The sequence below is a fragment of the Pongo pygmaeus genome, chromosome 14 (assembly GCF_028885625.2).
Source record: "Pongo pygmaeus isolate AG05252 chromosome 14, NHGRI_mPonPyg2-v2.0_pri, whole genome shotgun sequence".
Classification (NCBI taxonomy): Eukaryota; Metazoa; Chordata; class Mammalia; order Primates; family Hominidae; genus Pongo; species Pongo pygmaeus.
Window position 1 is genome coordinate 1,187,831 of NC_072387.2, and position 19,861 is coordinate 1,207,691.

General features: G+C 42.8%; 1 pseudogene; it reads right to left on the reverse strand.

The window, feature by feature from the left end:
• Positions 1-18,822, reverse strand: part of LOC134738042 (zinc finger protein 717-like) — a 48,339-nt pseudogene extending 29,517 nt beyond the window's left edge.
• Between the last annotated feature and the right edge of the window lie 1,039 nt (positions 18,823-19,861).

The window sequence follows — 19,861 nt, forward strand, 5'->3', positions numbered from 1 at the left end:
ACCCACCACCACACCCAGCTAACTTTTATATATTTTTTTTCTATTTTCAGTAAAGACAGGGTTTCACCATGTTGGCCATGCTGGTCTCCAACTCCTGACCTCAGACGATCCACCCACCTCAGCCTCCCACAGTGCTGGGATTACAGGTGTGAGCCAATCTGCCTGGCCTGGAATTTTTTTCTAAAGTTTACATTTCTGAGTTAAGAAAGCTTAAAATATTATAAAAACAGAAGCACAATTCATTACGTGTTTCACTAATCACCTTTATTAAAAACAATGCAATTATATTACAATAAGACAAAAAAATGTTTAAGCAAATGAAAACAAAACCATGACATACCCAAACTCAGGAGGAGGCAACAAAGGCAGTGCTAAAGGGAAGCTTACAGCTGCAGATGCTTAAATTAAAAAGAAGAAAGATCACAAACCCATGCTAAAGGGAAGCTTACAGCTGCAGATGCTTAAATTAAAAACAAGAAAGATCTCAAACCCATGCTAAAGGGAAGCTTATAGCTGTAGGTGCTTAAATTAAAAAGAAGAAAGGTCTCAAATCAATACCCTAACATTACACCTGAAGTGAAAAAAGCTAATGACGAATCAAGCAAAAGGAAGAAAATAACAGATTAGAGCAGAGATTAGCAGAATAAGACCAGAAAAAAAAAGGAAAAAAAAAACCACAATGAGTTTGTTTTTTTTAGAGATCAATAAAAATTTTAAAACTCACAGCTGTATTAAGAAAAAAAGAGAAATCTCAAATACTAAAATCATAAATAAAAGAGGTGACAGTACAACAGATGCCACAGAAATGAAAAAGATTACAAGAGACTAATGTGAGCAACCATATGCCACAAAACTGGGCAACCTAGAATAAATTTATAAATTCCTAGAAACACAAACCACTATACTGCATCACGGAGAAATAAAAAATCCAAAGAGACCTGTAACTAGTAAGAAGAATCAACCAGTAATCAAAAACCCCCCAAAAAAGAAAATTCCAGGTCCAGATAACTTCACTGGATAATTTTACCAAACATTTCAAGAAAAATTAATGCCAATCCTCTGCAAAATATTCCAAAAATATTCAAAAACCAGGAGGGGACATTCCAATCTATTCTATCAGGTCAACATTTATCTGGTTCCAGAGCCAGATGAACACCTTTCATAATAAAAACACTCAAAGAATTAGTAATAGATGGAAACTCCACAGTAAATAAAGATCGTACATGAAAAGCTCACAGCTAACATCATACTCAGTGGTGAAAAACTAAAAACTTTTCCTCTAGGATCAGGAACAAGATAGCAACATCTCCTCCTGCCACTTCTATTCACCACAGTACTGGAATTTCTACCCAGAATAATTAGGCAACAGAAAGAAATAAAAAGCATGCAAATTGGAAAGGAAGAAGTACAAAATTTTGTTCACAGACAACAGGATGTAATGTGTAAAAATCCTGAAATTCCACAAAATATTGGTAGAATAATGAAATTCAACAAAGTTTCAGGATACAGTAACACACACAAGTCAGTTGCATTTCTATAAACTAACAATGAACAATCTGCAAATAAAATTTTAAAAAGAGAGGCCAGGTACGGTGGCTCACGCTTGTAATCCCAGCACTTTGGGAGGCCAAGGCGGGTGGACCACCTGAGGTCAGGAGTTTGTGACCAGCTGGGCCGACCCTATCTCTAATATAAATAGTAAAACTCTGTCTCTATTAAAAATACAAAAATTAGTTGGGTGTAGTGGCAGAAACCTGTAGTCCCAGCTACTTGGGAGGCTGAGGCAGGAGAATTGCTTGAACTTGTAAGGTGGAGGTTGCAGTCAGCTGAGATTGTGCCACTGCACTCCAGCCTAGGAAACAGAGTAAGACGCCATCTCAAAAAAAAAGAAAGAAAGGAAAGAAAGAGAAAGAGAAAGAAAAGAAAAAAAAAAAGAAAGGAAAACAAAGGAAAGAAATTTTTAAAAAGAATGACATTTGGCCAGATGCAGTGGCTCATGCCTGCAATCCCAGCACTTTGGGAGGCCAAGGCGGGAAGATCACCTGAGGTCACAAGTTCAAGACTAGCCGGGTCAACATGGAGAAACCCTGTCTCTACTAAAAATAGCAAAAAATTAGCTGGGCGCGGTGGCACGCACCTGTGATCCCAGCTACTTGAGAGGCTGAGGTTGGAGAATCGCTTGAATAAGGAAGGCGGAGGTTGCAGTGAGCTGAGACAGTGCCACTGCACTCCAGCCTGGGAGACAGAGCAAGACTCCAACTCAAAAAAAAAAAAAAAAAGAATTACATTTACAACAGCATTTTAAAAATTAGAAATAAGCTTAACCAAGAGGGCAAAAGATTTGAACACGGAAAACTACAAAACACTTTTGAAAGAAATTAAACACAAATAAATGAAAAGAAAAGCTGGGTTTGCAGATTAGATGATTTCATCTCGGAATGATGTCAACACTACTCGAAGTGACCTAGATTCAATACAATCCTTATAAAGATTCCAATGACATTTCTGATAAACAGAAAAACCCATCCTAAAATTCATATGGAATCTCCAGGGCCCATGAATAGGCAAATCAATCTTGAAACAGAACAAAATTAAAGGTCTCAAAACAATTACAAAACTGCAATAAGCCAAAAAAAAAAAAAAAATGTGGTCATGGCATAAAGACACACTTGACACACTTATGGACCAACACAACAGAGACCTCAGAAACCAACATGGCATATATGGTCCAATGATCTTCCACAAGGATGCCAAGACCACTCAATGATGAAGGAGAGTTTCTAAAATAAATGGTGTTGGGAAAATTGTATATCCACATGCAAAACAATGAAGTTGGACTCTTACCTTACACCACGTTAAAATTAATTCAGAGTGAATTACAAACCTAAATGTAAAACTAGAATTATCAAACTCCTAGGGAAAACAAATTTGGAAAATGCTTTATGACAATGAATTTGTCAATAATTTTTAGGATATTATTAAAAGCTCAGGCAGTAAAAGCAAAAATATATCAAACCTAAAAGCTTCTGTACTTCAAAGGTCACAACCAACAGGGTAAAAGGCAAACTATAGAATAAAAGAAAATACCAGTTGAGTGTCCCTTATTTGAAATGCTTGGGATGTGTTTCAGATTTTGTAATATTTGCATTATTCTTACTGGTTGAGCATCTCGAATTCAAACACCTGAGTCTGAGATGCTCCAATAAGCATTTCCTTTGAGTGTCATGTTGGCTCTCGAAAAGTTTCAGACTTTGGAGCATTTGGGATTTCAGATTTTTGGATCAGAGACATTCAACCTATAGTTGCACATCATGTATCTCATAAGAAGTGAACATCCAGAATACGTAAAGAACTCCTACAGAGAGACTACCAGAAGCAGAGAGGAGCAAACACATTTTCACACTAGGGCACCTCCTATCTCTCCTGGATTCCAATTAGGGCAGAGTAAGTGCTAGTTCTCTGCCAACCCAGGATTAGGCCCTGCAGCTGCAGTGAAAATAATCACAGAAGAAAACTAAGAAATAAAAAATGGAGAAAGTGAGACATCAAACTAAAATTATTAGAAACCCCTAGGAAGAAGGAAAAAGAAACCAAGAAAACAGAAAAACAATCAAACCAGTTAAGTAAACCTTGGAGTGACCAGAAGATCAGAGTTTCCTAAAGGAGTGGAAATTTATTGATTTGAAGAGGATTTATTGATTACTGATTTGAAGAGGAAGAAAAACCATGAATGGTCTAAAGCAATAGTGGGTGTCTGAAGAAGTCAGTAGGGTGAAAACAAGAGCTGGCCAGAATGTCCACAGATAGTGACAAGTTTGCAAAACCTTTACTAGACTACTCGTGAGGCTAACTAGAGGCCAAGGAGCCAACCCTGCCCCTGTCCTTACAGAGACACCCTACACAGGATTCCCAGATATAGATGGAAGGACAACATCTTATCAGGTCCTCTCTGTGCAGATGTGGTTATCATTCCAAATAATGAGCTCCAGCCCAAAGCCTGTTCCATCCTCAATTGCTTTGAGTGGGCAATGTGAGCTCTCCACACACGAGCTACATGTAGGTTTCTTGGGTACCCAGATGGGAGCTGTAAAACACAAACCCTCCGTGGTCAGGTCCGTATCTGTTTCCTGCCTTTTTCCCAGCAGTCCCCAGGCCTCAGCAGCAGTGGTCTACCTCTATTGATTCTCATTCAGAACCTAAACTTAGAGACAATTAGAACCTGGACCCCAATTCTACCTGAAAGTAACAGAATAACATAATCTATACCCTGCAGCATGACAGTTTGCCCAACATAATGAGGATGAACTGTGAGATAATGAATGATCATGACCAAAAAACACCACTACAACCCAACAACAAAATAAAGTGATTAAAAAGTGGACAAAGAACATTTATCCAAAGATGAAAGATGATATACAAATAGCCAACAGATACATGAGATATATGAGAAGATCATTAGAGAAATGCAAATAGAAACCACAATGGGACATCACTTCAAACCCAACAGAAAGTAAGAAGTGCAGGTGAAACTGAAACCCTTGTACACTGTTGGTGGAAATATGAACTGGCTCCTCAAAAAAAATAAAATAAAATGACCATATGATCCAGCCATCCAACTTCTACAGAGAGACGGAATAACTAGTAGCAGGACCTCAAACAGATATGTGCACACCTATGCTCACAGCAGCATTACACAGCCACAAGGTGGAAGAAACCAAAACGTCCATCCAGGAAATATATATATATATATACACACACACACAAAGAAACGTTATTCAGCCATAGAAAGGAACAAAATCCTGACACATCTGACACATAACATGGAACCTACTTACAAAACAACAAATATTATATAACCCCAGGTATATAAGCCAAATTTTTAGAAACACAAAGTAGAATAGTGCTTGCCAGGAGGTGGAAGGAGGGGGAAATTAATAGTTGTTGAATGAGTATAGAATTTTCCAAGATAAAAAAAAAAAAAATTTAGAAATCTGCTACGCAACACTGTAAATATTCTTAACTCTACAAAACTGTATACTTACAACTGGTTATGACGGTAAATTTTAAGGTATGTGTTTGTCACCAAAATTCGAAATAATAAATTATTTATAAAAAATAATCTTTTTTGACACAGGATCTTACTCTGTTGCCCTGGCAGGAGTGCAATGGCATGATCACAGCTCACTGCAGCCTCAACCTCCCAGGCTCAAGCAACCCTCCCACCTCAGCCTCCCGAATAGTTGGGACTACAGGTGCACACCACGATGTCAGGCTAGTTTTTGGTTTGGTTTTTTTGCAGACAGGGTTTTGCCATGTTGCCCAGGCTGGTCTCAACCTCCTGGGCTCAAGCAATCCACCTCCCTTGGTGGCCTCCCACAGAGCTGAGATTATGAGCATGAGCCACCATGCCCAGCCTATAAAAAATTATTTCAAAAAGCCAAAAGATTAATCAAACTGGAATATTTAGAAATATTTAATTAACCCAAAAGAAGTTAGGAAAGAATATATAGAAGATCAAAAGACAGATGAAGGCCAGGCATGGTGTCTCATGCCTGTAATCCCAACACTTTGGGAGGCCAAGGTGGGTAGATTGCTTGAGCTCAGGAGTTCAAGACCAGCCTATGCAACATGGCAAAACCCCATCTCTACAAAATATATAAAAATTAGCCAGTTGTGGTGCCATGCACCTGTAGTCCCAGCTATTCAGGGGGCTGAAGTTAGGATTGGTTGGGCCTGGGAGGCAGAAGTTGCAGTGAGCCAAGATTGCACCATTGCACTACAGTCTGGGTGACAGAGCAAGACCCTGTCTTAAAAAAATAAAATAAAAAAACAAATAGAAAATAAGTAGAAAAATGGCAGACCTAAATCCAACCTTACTAATGATTAGTTACAGTGTAACTGGACAAACACTCTACTTAAGACAGAAACTGCCAGACCTGAGAGGAAAGCAAGACCCAACAATATGGCATCCACAGAGACACAATTTAAACACAAAGACACAAACAAACTATGAGAAAAAATACGCTATGCAAACACTAATCATAAAAATATGCTATCCAGACACTAATCATAAAAAGCTTCAACAGAGATGTTAACACTAGATGAAAGAGGCTTCAGAACAAAATATATCACCAGAAATAAACAGGTACTTTCATAAAAATAAAAGAATCAGAGAGGATGATATTACAATTACAAATTGTGCCTCAAAGTGCACACAAAGTACACACACACACAGAGCCTCAAAGTACATGAATCAAAAACGACAGAAAAAAAGCAGGAAATTGACAATCCACAATTATAGCTAGTGAATTAATACTGCTCTCTCAGTAACTGACAGAACAACCAGATAAAAAATAGGAAAAATACGGATCTAAATGACAAAATCCTGACCCAAATGGTATTTTATGAAGCACACAGTTGAGCACTACCAAGACAGACTGTATGTCGATCTATTGAGGAAAAGTTAAAGCCTGAAAGTATACAAAGTGTGTTGTCTGAACACTTGAAATTAAATTAGAAACCAACAACAAATAGATATCCAGAAAAGGCTCAGATGTCTGAAAACCAAGTAATAAACTTTGAAATACCCTGTGAGTCAGAAAAAGTATTCACAAGGGGAACTGGAATGTATTTGGAACAAACTTGTTATAAAAATCACATTTCTGGTAGACTAAAGGTGACAACTTCTTTCCTGCTCCTCTCTCTGTCAGAACCAATTCCTCTTGAACCTTGCCCAGATTACTGACTTAGTTGGCCAACAGAAGGTGACAAAGGTGGTATTTGGGGACTTCAGAAGCCGGGCTGAGAGAACGGAACACTTATCCAGGAGAAAGCCAGTCACCAGGCAGGAAATCTCACTCCCCTGAGACCCCTATGATGGAAACCACACTAGCTACACTCATTGACAGCCCCCACTGAGCCTCCTGCAACACCCACTCCCAACCACTAATGAGCCACCCTGCACACCACCCTGCTGTGCTTTCACACAATCCAGCTCGGCTGCTGCCCTGCTGCAACTGTGTGTGAGACGAGCTGGCCACCAAGACTCTCTAAGCCAAAAAACAAGTAATAATGAGTTGTTTTAAGCTGCCAAGTTTTGGAGATGGTTTCTTCAGAATAGATAACTGGAAAAGAATATGGCAGCTGGAAATCAGCTGCTGTGGTAATCAGAAGCTACAACATGTGCCACGACTGTGAGGCTGAGCTGTAACTGGGCTTCAAGGAGACCATTCATGCAAGCTGGAAGGGCATCAAGACTCTTGGTGAGGGCCTGAAGAACGGTGAAAAAATGTCATTGGAAACTGGAGAAAAGGCCTGGGAGTTACGTGCTGAGGGACTGTGGGAAAACTACGGCCACAACAAGGAAACTGAAAGGGCACTACACCATCTCAGGGATCTGTCTAAAGAGACATCTAGGAAGAATGTGGAAAGTGCTACCAACCTCCCCTAACTGTCACTGAATAAATATGACAGGAGAGAGACATGAACTAAAGAAGGAGGTTCAGTTTTCAAACAGAATTTAGAGAACATATAAAGAAATAATTTCTTGTCTCAAAAGGCCAAAGTAAAAAAAAAAAAAAAAAAAGAAAAAGAAAAAAAAATCAAAAAGAAGCCATTGAATACCCTATTGACCATAAGAAAAAGGCAGAGAAAGTTAGTCAATGGCAACCCAGGCACTGAAAGAAAAAGAACATGGAGAATGACAAAAGCCCAGAGGGAGGAGTAAAAAGACACAAACGCCATTCTCGAGGACCAGGACCGGATGCCGTTCTCAGGGACCAGGACTGGGCACTCATTAGAGAACTGCAACAGGTGCCCCATGGGAATGACCAACTGTTAGACGGGGCCTACAGTGCAGCACCTACCTCCTGCCTCCCACCAACCCCATCTAAAGGGAAATGCCGACTGTTTTCACACCAGTCCCCTCACTGAGGCTGAGTGTGTTGCAGGACAGATGACAGGCCACCACAACCTGATTCAGTCCTCACTGCGGCTGAGTGTGTGTGGGAGGACAGATGACAGGCCACCACAACCTGATTCAGTCCTCACTGCGGCTGAGTGTGTGTTGGGGGACAGATGACAGGCCACCACAACCTGATTCAGTCCTCACTGCGGCTGAGTGTGTGGGGGGACAGATGACAGGCCACCACAACCTGATTCAGTCCTCACTGCGGCTGAGTGTGTGGGCGACAGATGACAGGCCACCACAACCTGATTCAGTCCTCACTGTGGCTGAGTGTGTGTGGGATAGATGACAGGCCACCACAACCTGATTCAGTCCTCACTGCGGCTGAGTGTGTTGGGGGGCAAATGACAGGCCACCACAATCTGATTCAGTCCTCACTGTGGCTGAGTGTGTTGGGGGGCAAATGACAGGCCACCACAATCTGATTCAGTCCTCACTGTGGCTGAGTGTGTGTGGGACAGATGACAGGCCACCACAACCTGATTCAGTCCTCACTGTGGCTGAGTGTGTGTGGGACAGATGACAGGCCACCACAACCTGATTCAGTCCTCACTGTGGCTGAGTGTGTGTGGGAGAGATGACAGGCCACCACAACCTGATTCAGTCCTCACTGTGGCTGAGCATGTGTGGGACAGATGACAGGCCACCACAACCTGATTCAGTCCTCACTGCGGCTGAGTGTGTGTGGGACAGATGACAGGCCACCACAACTTGATTCAGTCCTCACTGTGGCTGAGTGTGTGTGGGAGAGATGACAGGCCACCACAACCTGATTCAGTCCTCACTGCGGCTGAGTGTGTGTGGGACAGATGACAGGCCACCACAACTTGATTCAGTCCTCACTGTGGCTGACTGTGTGTGGGACAGATGACAGGCCACCACAACCTGATTCAGTTCTCACTGCGGCTGAGTGTGTCGGGGGACAGAAGACAGGCCACCACAACCTGATTCAGTCCTCACTGTGGCTGAGTGTGTGGGGGGACAGATGACAGGCCACCACAACCTGATTCAGTTCTCACTGTGGCTGAGTGTGTGGGGGACAGATGACAGGCCACCACAACCTGATTCAGTCCTCACTGCGGCTGAGTGTGTGGGGGGACAGATGACAGGCCACCACAACCTGATTCAGTTCTCACTGCGGCTGAGTGTGTGGGCGACAGATGACAGGCCACCACAATCTGATTCAGTCCTCACTGCGGCTGAGTGTGTCGGGGGGCAGATGACAGGCCACCACAACCTGATTCAGTCCTCATTGCGGCTGAGTGTGTGGGGGGACAGATGACAGGCCACCACAACCTGATTCAGTTCTCACTGCGGCTGAGTGTGTGGGTGACAGATGACAGGCCACCACAATCTGATTCAGTCCTCACTGCGGCTGAGTGTGTCAGGGGGCAGATGACAGGCCACCACAACCTGATTCAGTCCTCACTGCGGCTGAGTGTGTGGGGGATAGATGACAGGCCACCACAACCTGATTCAGTTCTCACTGCGGCTGAGTGTGTGGGCGACAGATGACAGGCCACCACAACCTGATTCAGTCCTCACTGCGGCTGAGTGTGTCAGGGGGCAGATGACAGGCCACCACAATCACAGCCTGATTCAGGATTCAGTTGGGCTTCCAGCCAGTGCCATAAGGAAAACCATTCTGGGGCTTTTGAGAGGGGCAAAGCATAATTTGCATGTGGGAGAAATGTTAATAGTTTGTAGTCAGAAGACAAGCTGTGGTTTATTAGACTGCTACAGGTTCCTACTATGCTTCTCATCAAAAGGGGAATCTAATCACCTTCCCCCCTTGAATCGTGGCTGGTCTCAGTGATGAGTACGACTGGACAGTGTGGTAGGAGAGATGCTCTGGGACTTCTGAGGGGTGATCATGAGAGGCCTTACAGCTTCTGCCTGGGCCTCTTGGGCACACACCCTGGGAGAAGCCAGACAAACCTGACTGCCTGACACTGCCAGGCTGGGAGGAAGTCCGTGCTGGCCACAAAAAGAGGGCTGGGTGCCTGCTCCACATCCCCAGCCACTAGAGTCCTTCTGGATCACCTGAGGTCAGGAGTTCAGGGCCAGCCTGACCAATAAGGAAAAACCCTGGCTCTACTAAAAACACAGAATTAGCTGGGCATAGTGGCGCATGCCTCTAATCCCAGCTACTCAGGAGGCTGGGGCAGGAGAATCGCTTGAACCTGGGAGACAGGGGGTTGCAGTGAACTGAGATCACACCATTGCACTCCAGCCTGGGCAACAAGAGGGAAAATCCATCTCAAAAATAATAATAATAATAATAGATTTGTCTATAAGGTTTTATGAAAAATTGGGTGACATTTGGCTTTCTTTAAAGAAGATTTTCAGGTAATATTAAAAAATAATGAAAAATTTGTTTGCCTTGTAAATAAACTACCAAAAAAAAAAAAAAAGGAAAAACAAGAGGCAGATTGTTCAGGAAGGTAAGTCTTCCCTCTACCAATGATTAAAGATTTTTGCTGTTTAAAAATTTTTTAAGTCATGATTTTAGGTAAATGAATGACTTATGGTGACCTGGAATTCTATTTCATAACATCAAGTGTTTAAACCTTTAATATATTTAATAGGCTTCCCAAAATCAAATTTCAACTTCAAAATTGTCTTTTCTGACCTCTAACTTTGGGATGCTACAGAGGCCCCTGAAGCACCCAAAAGAGAGGTAAACAGGACTATTTAACATGTTACGTCACATGGGAAGCACTGTCAAAATAAAAAATAACATTGAACCTTCTTCAGGTTATATTTAGTGTATGTCATCAATCCGTTCTCAAATTGTATAAGATTTCTAAAATTCTTGTGTGTTTTTTTTTCTGACACGGAGTCTTGCTCTGTCACCCAGGCTGGAGTACAGTGGCGCGATCTCGGCTCACTGCAAGCTCCAACTCCCAGGTTCACGCCATTCTCCTGCCTCAACCTCCCAAGTAGCTGGGACTGCAGGCACCCACCACCACACCTGGCTAATTTTTGTATTTTTAGTAGAGACGAGGTTTCACCATGTTAGCCAGGATGGTCTCGATCTCCTGACCTCATGATCTGTCCACCTCAGCCTCTCAAAGTGCTGGGATTACAGGCATGAGCCACTGCACCTGGCCAGGATTTCTAAAATTCTAATATGTCTATATGTATGCTATCTATCACAATTACCTGTTTTGTTTTGTTTTGAGACAGAGTTTCACTCTCGTCGCCCAGGCTGGAGTGCAATGGAGTGATCTAGGCTCACTGAAGCCTCCACCTCTTGGGTTCAAGCGATTCTCCTGCCTCAGCCTCCCAAGTAGCTGGGATTACAGACACCTGCCACCACACCTGGCTAATTTTTTTATTTTTAGTAGAGACAGGGTTTTACCAGGTTGGCCAGGCTGGTCTCAAACTCCTGACCTCAGGTGATCCACCTACCTTGGCCTCCCAAACAGCTGGGATTACAGGCATGAGCCACCACATCCACCCTAATTATGGTTATTAAGTTATTGTAGACCACAGAAATAACCAAATTTCCTTGTCAATTGTCTTTAACTATTTAAAGTCAATTCCACAGTTAATTGCTTAATGGTGATGCAGTTTCTAAAAACTTCACAAGCATGCAAAATTCTAGAATATGGTGTCTCTTAGAAGATTCATGAAAGAATGAAAAGGACCCTGAAAAACACTCGTGAACACAGGTTTCTAATAACTTTAATATCATGGATAAAAATTCCCCATAAGTTCCCCGATCCCCAAGAATTGGACTGGTTAAGAACTCCCAAAAGTTAGGCTGGGTGCAGTGGCTCACGTCGGCAATCCCAGCACTTTGGGAGGCCAAGGTAGGCGGATCACTTGAGGTCAGGAGTTTGAGACCAGCCTGGCCAACGGTGAAACCCTGTCTCTACCAAAAATACAAAAATTAGCCGGGCGTGGTGGTGTGCGCCTATAATCCCAGCTACTCAGGAGGCTGAGGCAGGAGAATCGCTTGAACCCAGGAGGCGGAGGTTGCAGTGAGCCAAGATCGTGCCACTGCACTCCAACCTAGGTAGCAGACTGAGACTGCCTCAAAAAAAAAAAAAAAAAAAAAAATTCCCAAAATTTAATAAAAAGACCAACTGGTTTATAAAACTGCTAACCCAAGTAAAACAAAAATTGAATACCAAGGAAATATTTTTCCAGATTTGCATGCTAAATCACCAATACTGAAATTGTTTAGATATATAATTTAAATAAACTCCATGGTCTAAGTCAAATTACCTATAACTCATCAGTTACCAGTGCCATGCACCTAATTTGGAGAAACAGCTGGTATTCAAGAGGATGTAAGTCTAATGTTAATTAAGCACGGACTTATGAAGAACCAGGATGGCCACCTTGTCCTTCTCAAGTCCTTAAAGCTTTTGTTATTAAAAGTTCTGCATTCCATAACTCATCATGGAAAAAATAAAATGATCCAAATTAAATATATTGTGTGGTGATTTCTAAATTGCTAAAATAGTTTACAACCAATGTTTGGTTTGTGAAACCTATATTCCTAGGAAAACAATCAAAACTTCAGGTACATTTCATTACCCAATGGGCCATTTAAACATTTTATAAAGGGATTTCATTCAGTTGTCATTTTCAGTGCATGTTTTCTGATTGTATAAAAGCTCTTCCATGCAAGAGGGTTGATGTTAAAACACTAGATTATTACTCTGAAGTGTATTTTCACCAGCTAAAGAAAGCCTTTTATGGTTCACTGAGGACAGTCAACCCCTTCACAATCTAGAATCTGATGACTGGATCTTCTGAGAACATCAAAGAAGGACTGCCCTTGCCATCCACAAGACAGCAAAACTTTAAAACCTTAAACTTTGGGTTCATAGTCTCACAATTCAGAAGGGTCCCTCCACACTCGGAACTGTATACCCATTAGAACCCTTAAGGTAAAGCTAACAAGGACAATTTCCCCCCAGAAGAAGATGGCATCCTTAATGTGAACAGTTTTTCCCAAGATCACAGATCAAGATTTCTCTACTATCATGAAACTCTTAAGTATCTGTGCAGCTGCTAACACTTATGGCATATGGAGAAAACATCAGGTATTATAAAGATTTGGTTGTATGGAATTAACAAAAAACCCACTTAGTTAAGCAAGTAAATTCTTTACCTAACTTATTCTTTAATCTATTTGATTTTAGGTGGTTTGATTTATGGAGACCCTAAGTAAGGAGCATATGCCAAATTCTTAGTGTTATCCCAGTAGTCATAAGAGTCTCCCTGGTGCACTGTACTTCCTCAAATGTTTTAAGAGTTTGCATGCAGCCATCTCTAAAACGTCAAATGGTATCTCTTCAACTGGAATGACAAGAGGTTAAAAAAAAATGTGCAACCATAAGGACACCATAACCTATGAGTGACATGCTAAACTGGAAACCCAAAACAATGGGAGTGACATGCTAAACCAGAAACCCAAAACAATGGGAGTAAGGTGCTAAAACTGGAACCAAAAACAATGGGAGTAAGGTGCTAAAACCGGAACCAAAAACAAAGGGAGTGACGTGCTAAAACCGGAAACCCAAAACAATGGGAGTGACATGTTAAACCAGAAACCCAAAACAATGGGAGTGATGTGTTAAACCAGAAACCCAAAACAATGGGAGTGGCGTGCTAAAACTAGAACCCAAAACAATAGGAGTGGCGTGCTAAAACCGGAACCCAAAACAATGGGAGTGACATGCTAAACCAGAAACCCAAAACAATGGGAGTGACTTGCTAAACCAGAAACCCAAAACAATGGGAGTGACCTGCTAAAACCGGAACCCAAAACAATGGGAGTGATGTGCTAAACCCGAAACCCAAAACAATGGGAGTGACGTGCTAAATCTGGAACCCAAAACGCTGGTAACTAAGAGTGGTGCTAAGGCCCTACATTTTGGTCACACTCTCAACTAAGTGAGAACTTGACTAAAAAGGAGGAATTTTTTTTTTCTGAGACAGAGTCTCACTCCAGTGTGGAGTGCAGTGGCACGATCTCGGCTCACTGCAAGCTCTGCCTCCTGAGTTCAGGCCATTCTCCTGCCTCAGCCTCCCAAGTAGATGGGACTACAAGCGCCCACCACCATGCCCGGCTAATTTTTTGTATTTTTAGTAGAGATGAGGTTTCACCGTATTAGACAGGATGATCTCAATCTCCTGACCTTGTGATCCGCCCACCCTGGCCTCCCAAAGTGCTGGGAATACAGGCGTGAGCCACTGTGCCCAGCCAAAAGGAGGAATTTTTTAAGCAAAATTATGGGAGACCATTGTTTTAAACTAAGCTCATGCAATAGGTCCCAACAGACCAAAGCAGACAAAAATGGAGTCACTCATGCTAAATGTAACATGATCAAAGTAAGACTTTAAGGAAACACATAAATCCTAGAACAAACCAGGTTTTGTTTTTCTCCTGTAAACAGGACGTTCCAGCATAAGAAGGTACCTTCTACTCAAGTCCTTGTTCCACCTTTTCAAAACTCACTGGTCTATTTCCCAGTGGGTTTCTAAACCAAGTAAGTACATTTGCAATGGTAACAGTGACACCAGTGACTGAAGTTTTGGCCAATCTCTCAAAATTGAGAAAATAACCAAAGAGAAGGAATTGTTAAAGTGAACTAAGTATGGCCTGAGAAGGACTCCATAATTCTACATATGAGTCCTTGTGGATGAACTGCAACCTACCTTAATAGGTAGACAAGAATGAAAACCTAACCTGAGAGTATGCACCTGGAACAACAGCTGCATCTTGGCCAATCCCAGTGGCCAAACTTCAACCACTCAGTCACTGCCAAGTGTTCAAACTGTGTTCAAACAAGGCAAACGCTGTGCTGTTTCTGTACCTCACTTCCAATTTCGGTATGCCACTTCCCTTTTGTCTATAAATCTTCTTCCACCACATGACTGCGCTGGAGTCTCTGTGAATCTGCGGTGATTCTGGGGACTGTCCGATTCGCGAATCGTTTATTGCTCAATTAAACTCCTTTAAAGCTTTTCTTTTAACAGAACTAACACAGAAGAATTTCCGGATCATGAACAGATGTTTTGTAATACCCAACGTTGTATTAACATGAATAGACTCTTCCTTAGATACCTAACCTTGTTTTTAATATGAATAGACTCTCCCTTAGCAGAGAAAACTGGACAAACTCCATTTGGCTCCTTCATTTATAAGACATCAAGTGTTCCTTACCCACCCCCTTTCCTCAAGGACTTTAACTTGTGCAAGCTGACTTTCAACATATCAAAGAGTGCAATTAACTGATAAAGTGCTGAGGCAAGCGATGTCCACAGTTCCCAGCAATTTACTCAGAGATAGTATCATAAAGCCCCCATGTTTGTGCAGCAGATAACGCCCAGAGCCCCCTCACCTACCATTTTGTGGTGAATTTAAAGCCCCTGCACTCGGAACAGTTTGTTTTCCTTTAACCATCTGTCTTTTTAACGTTTTTGTCTGTTTTTTCTTCTGTAAAGTTGCTGCAGCTAGAATTCCCCCTCCCCTCTCTAAACCAAAGTATAAAAGAAAATCTAGCCCCTTCTTCGGGGCTGAGAGAATTTCGTGCGTTAGCCATCTCTCAGTCGCCGGCTAATAAAGGACTCCTGAATTCATCTCAAAGTGTGGCGTTTCTCTCTAACTCTCTCGGGTACGACCATTTCAACTATGATAGAAGACTCGAGTAAGGAAAATACAGTCCCCCTAAATTTGACTATTATTTAGGTTAATGGTGAGTTTCGAAGAAATAAGTTAGGACTACACAGAGTGGGCTAAATTGCAAATAAACACTGGTAATATTTCCCAGAAAATATAACTTTGAACAGGCTGCTGCACACCCTGCACGTAGAGATAAACTAAGAAAAAGGTGTGGAGAGTTATTTAAGGACCTGTGGTTAACTCAGTCCCCAAGATGTTCCGGGTTTCATCCATGAATCAAGGAGGACCTCCCAAAAGCTGTTTGGGACCACACTCTTTGAGCAAGGAGCATACCTTACGATAGAAGCTGTGCTTTAGCGGCAGATGACCATTTCCACTGCACAACACGCTGTGCTTTAACGGAAGATGACCGCTTCCACTGCACAGCACGCCGCGCTTTAGCGGAAGATGACCGTTTCCACTGCACAACACGCCATGCTTTAGCGGAAGATGACCGTTTCCACTGCACAACACGCCATGCTTTAGCGGAAGATGACCGTTTCCACTGCACAACACTACAAGTGTTTACTGCCAGGCCGGTGTGAAATATGTTCCAGCACATAATCTGTCACCAATGAAGGTGGTGGTTCAGACTTGGTGCACACAAGCTTTCCTGTCCCACAAGAACACAGCATGCTCTCTTCTCGGGTCCCATTCCAATCACGTAACAACCACGACTGCCTTTTTTGTCACAGCATCAGAAACGTCAGAGGAAAATTTGCACTCAACTTAGACAACTCTAAGCTCTTATAACCTGCCTATATCTACAGGTCAGCTTTATCTTATTTATGTATATTTCCTTCAACCTGAGTTTTACTTATTTCTATTTTTCCTTTTTAATTCACAGACACCCATAAACTAAGAAAATACAGTGTAAAACAAAGTGAAGAACAAATAAACAACTCATCAGAGATTTATTTGTTTCTTGTAGCTCTTGGAAACACCCAGAGGACACTGGAAACATAGCTGGGAGAGAAGGCAAATGACGTGGATTAAGGAGAGAACTGGTGTGGTGTGGTCCCAGATTCTTCTGCCCAACACTCTAGACACATTACCTGGAAAAGCCCTCCTCCCTCCTGAAAAAGAAAAACTTCCCCGTGGGAGAAGAGTCCTTCACGCCTCATTAGGGGCAGCAAAGACTCAAGTTAAGATAAGATACATCTACAAGTACATTAATTGGTAGACATTAGATGCACAATTTATTTTTGAATAAAAATATGTATTACCTACTAATTTAACAACAATATTACCTAAAGATATAATCTAATAATACAAAGAAACACTATAAGTTCACTAAAATAAATGTTATAGAAATATACTTGGCTGTATTAACTATTTTCCTATTAATATGTGGACTCCACAAATAACTTCATGAGTGCTCCCATGACAGTACATCTTGCTTTTCTATACCTGAACATCATGTAAAGTGCATCTTGCAACCCAGCAATTTTGGCCTACAATTACGTTTTTTTAAATGTACATAATATGTATTTCCTGCAGTACACCATTCTACTCACATTTCCCAATAACACCTTTCCCTGTATCCAAGCCCTCATATTATGGTCTGACAATAAATTGGGCTTTTCTATCTGACTTGTCCAGTGAATGGACAATGGAAAATGTCACGCAACTATCCATTGGTTCTTGCCTTTTTTGGACACAGTCATATTGTGAGGAGGTCTGGAGCTACCCTGTTGGAGACACAGGGCCTAGCCAAGAGTCACCACAAACCGCCAGATTGTGAAGGAAACTATCTTCAACCAACCAGGCTCAGTCAAGGCACCAGGTGACCAAGGCCTCTTTTGTGATCCAGGCAACACAAATATATCAACCACCCAGCTGAATCCACCACACCAAAATGCAGATCCACAGAACTTCAAACAAATAAAATGGTGGTTGTTTTTTATAAGCCAGTAAGGTTTAATTAATTCCTTAAACAGCAAGTATTCACTGTTACACCTAAGTGAACAGAATTAAATATGTTTTTAACAAAATTATGTAGGGGGAAAAAGTCTTAAATTACAAATCAAATACAATAAATAGAACTTCACAATCTAACGCTAAGTTTGGTGATGGACTAGGTTTAATATATCTCAGACGCTGGAAACAATGAGCTAAGGTTGAAAGAATGGGACTGTGTTTGGAGAGTATTTTAATCTCAAGAATGACAGGTCACTCCTGCACCCCAGACCACACTTTCAGGCCCCTTCAAATAAGGAATATTTCCTAGGTCCTTGCCTGTTCTTCTCAGCCGAATTCACCTCAACCTTCTGAAAGTTCGTCCAAACCTTCCACTATCATCTAGTCTTTGCAAATCTTGTACGTTCTAGGGAGCAGAATTAATATTTCCTGAGCGAGGAAAACTAGGATCTTCACCTGTGACTTTTTTCCTCCTCTGAAACACCAGTGAGAGGTTAGACCAGAGGGCTGTTCTTTCAAGTGCGCTTCTTATTCATAGGGAACCCTCCCCTTCAAACTTTATAACACACGGTTAAGACTGAAGTACCCTTAAGGCTGAAGACCATCATCCAGTACCCCACCTCCCTCGCGGAATCAGTGAGTTCTTCCCTGGAAACTAGGTCTGGTACAAACTTCCGTAAACGCAACCCGGGAGGACTAGGCAGGTCACACAGTGAAGAACGGAACCAGAAACTTCACTTGCTAAAGAGACACAGGGAAACCCAACTAATACAAACGCCCAGTTTAGGACTCGAGGCGCACGCGTTTCGCACTACTCCTCTGGGAATGGGGAACGTCTCCCGAGAACTGTGTGTTAGCACCTGGACAGATGGGCAAACTGAGCGATATGCGGCTGGATAACCAGGCCCCTCAGTGGCAGGACAGGAGCGCGGCCTGCAGACTCCGGGCCCAGGGCCACCGGCCTCGCCTACGCGCTCCTGCGCCTCTGGAACCCGCTTCACTGCCAGGACCCCACGCCTGTCCTCCCAGCCCCTGCCAGGGTCCGCGGCCCGCACCTGCACGTCAGGCCCTGCCCGCCCGCGATGCGCTCACGCGTCTGCTCCAACAACTGGGGAACACTGGTCCGGCTCCCCGGGATCCCCCGAGGCCCACAGGTTCCTCTTCGCCCTCGCACCGACCCGCAGGGACATAGAACCAAGCCCCAGGCCTGCCTAGCTGCAGGACCGCCCGTGGGTTCCGCACTTCCGGAGGAAAATGGCGGAGTGGGCGGGCAGGCGCATGCGCAGAGAGAAAAGCAGGTTTCCAAGGTCCTTGATGGTAACATCATTGGAAGGTGACACTACATTTCCCATGAGGCTCTGCGGCCCCCCGTTAGGAACCCACGCCGGACATTCTGTTTTGCCTAGCAGTGAGTCCAGTTACCCGGAGACCTGGACTTAATGGATCAGGACTGGTCCCTACCCACGTGACACAGATGTGGCATTCTGGTTCTTTATTAAATCCTGGTTTCACAGCCTGGGACATTGTGAAAATAATGGAGAAATTTCAATAGCGGCCAGTTGGTCTATGCTGTTAATGAGTAACTTTTTTTGTGGGGGGGACGGAGTCTCGCTCTGTCGCCCAGGCTGGAGTGCGATGGTGCGATCTCGGCTCACTGCAACCTCCGCCTCCCGGGTTCAAGCGATTCTCCTGCCTCAGCCTCCTGAGTAGCTGGGATTACAGGCGCGCGCCACCACACTCGCCTAATTTTTGTATTTTTAGTAGAGACGGGGTTTCACCATGTTGGCCAGGCTGGTCTCGAACTCCTGACCTCGTGATCCGCCCTCCTCGGCCTCCCAAAGTGCTGGGATTACAGGCGTGAGCCACCGCGCCCAGCCCTCATGTCTATTTTTTATAGATGCATTCGAAATCATGAAAAAAATCATGTCTCTATTTTACTTTAAATTTTTAAAAACACAACTAATGAATATGGTAATTCTCTTCCAATCAGTTATCTTTTCTCTCACTAAACTAATTTGTAAGCCTTCAATTTACACAGTTAGAAAAAATGCTCTAGTGCATATACTAGGATAAAATAACAGTGTCATAAGACAGATGCACTCCATAATCTTTGTGACAATTTACACTTCCAGTGTCTGATAAATATTTGCCCATAAACTCCCACGTTTCATCCATCAATCAATCAAATCTACCTATCTTTATTTATTTATTGTGAGAAAGACCTGAACTTTGCCTTTCGTTCCCTGATTTCTGCCACAAACTAGGCAAGGAGTTCTGCCTAGGGGTTT